Source organism: Arachis duranensis, chromosome 3 (genome assembly GCF_000817695.3).
Source record: "Arachis duranensis cultivar V14167 chromosome 3, aradu.V14167.gnm2.J7QH, whole genome shotgun sequence".
Lineage (NCBI taxonomy): Eukaryota > Viridiplantae > Streptophyta > Magnoliopsida > Fabales > Fabaceae > Arachis > Arachis duranensis.
Window position 1 is genome coordinate 104024986 of NC_029774.3, and position 2248 is coordinate 104027233.

The following is a 2248-nucleotide window of genomic DNA, read 5'->3' on the forward strand; positions in this document are numbered from 1 at the left end:
ATATCCAGGTTGGTTTGACTTCTTCAGTCAGCCCAAGCTTTCTGATAGTGGATGCAGGTATTAGGTTGATACTTGCTCCAAGGTCACATAGGGCTGTCTTGGTACAAGCACCTTCTAATGTGCATGGTATCATAAAGCTCCCTGGATCTTGAAGCTTCTCTGGCAAGCTTTTCAGAATGACTGCACTGCATTCTTCAGTGAGAAACACCTTTTCAGTTTCTCTCCAATCCTTCTTATGACTTAAGATCTCTTTCATGAACTTAGCATAAGTAGGTATTTGCTCAAGTGCCTCTGCAAACGGAATCTTTATTTCAAGAGTCCTGAGATAGTCTGCAAAGCGGGCAAATTGCTTATCCTGTTTCGCTTGGCGGAGTTTCTGAGGATAAGGCATCTTAGCTTTATACTCTTCAACCTTAGTTGTTGCAGGTTTATTTCCTACAGAAGTGGTTGGAGAAGCCTTCTTAGAGGGGTCACTATCAGCACTCTCAGGTGTCTGATTCCTTATTGGCGTTTGAACGCCAGGATTGGGTGAGGAATGGGCGTTTAACGCTAACTTTCCCCCCTTTTCTGGCGTTTGAACGCCAGAACTGGGCAAGGAATGGGCTCTTACTGTCCTCAGAGGGATTTTGGGCAGTGGTTTGGTTATCTTCTGTCAGTTGTTCCTTTCTTAGCCTTTTGCTACTTTGAGTAGTGTTATTCAATGTCTTCCTACTCCTCAGTTGAACTGCTTGGCATTCTTCTGTTATCTGTTTAGATAACTGCTGTTTTGTCTGATTCAACTGTGATTCTATATTCTTGTTAGCAATTTTGGTTTCTTGGAGCATCTCTTTGAATTTTTCTAATTGTTTTGTCTTCAGGAGTAATTGCTGATTAAGCTCAACAACCTGTTCTTGAGGATTAGGATCAGTAGTTACTGCCATGGCTTCTTCTTTTGTAGAGGGCTCACTGCTAGAGTACAAATATTGATTTCTAGCAACAGTATCTATGAGCTATTGAGCATCTCCAATCGTCTTCCTCATATGTATAGATCCACCAGCTGAGTGGTCTAGAGACATCTGAGCTTTTTCTGTAAGCCCATAGTAGAAGATGTCTAACTGCACCCACTCTGAAAACATTTCAGAGGGGCATTTTCTTAGCATACCTCTGTACCTCTCCCAGGCATTATAAATGGATTCATTATCCCCTTGTTTAAAGCCTTGGATGTCCAGCCTTAGCTGTGTCATCCTTTTTGGAGGGTAAAATTGATTCAGGAATTTGTCTGATAACTGTCTCCATGTTTTTATGCTTGCTGTGGGTTAGTTATTTAACCACCTCTTAGCTTGATCTTTTACAGCAAATGGAAACAGAAATAATCTGTAGACATCCTGATCCACCTCTTTATCACGTACTGTGTCAGCAATTTGTAAGAACTGTGCCAGAAACTCGGTAGGTTCTTCCTGTGGAAGACCAGAATACTGGCAGTTTTGCTGCACCATGATAGAGTTGAGGGTTTAGCTCAAAGCTGCTTGCTTTAATGGGAGGTATACAGATGCTACTCCCATATGCAGCTGTGATGGGGTTAGCATATGACCCCAGAGTCCTTCTAGACTGCTCAATTCTACTTAGGTCCATGATGGAGAGAGGGAGATGATGTGGATATTATTATATATTTTTTTGTTTTTAATTAAAAATGACCGAAAATAATAAAATAAATGGAAAAGAAAATAAAGTAAAATTTCGAAAACTAAAAGAAAATAAAATCAAAGCAAATTGAAAACTAAATCAATTAATTAATTAAAAACATTTTGGAATTAGCAATTAAAAAGATATGATTGAAAATTATTTTGAAAAATATTTGATTTTTGAAATGAGGAAAGAGAAAAACAACAAAACGACACCAAACTTAAAACTTTTAGAAAATCAAACACAAATTTTCGAAAATTTAAAGAAAAACACAAAGAAGACACCAAACTAAAAATATGAAACTAAACTCAAATAAAAGACTCTAAACCAACAAAAATAAAACAGTCCTAATCTAAGCAACAAGATACACCGTCAGTTGTCCAAACTCGAACAATCCCCGGCAACGGCGCCAAAAACTTGGTGCACGAAATTGCAACCACACTCTTGCAATTCCGCACAACTAACCAGCAAGTGCACTGGGTCTCCAAGTAATACCTTACGTGAGTAAGGGTCGATCCCACGGAGATTGTGGCTTGAAGCAAGCTATGGTTATCTTGTAACTCTTAGTCAAGATATCAATAATTCT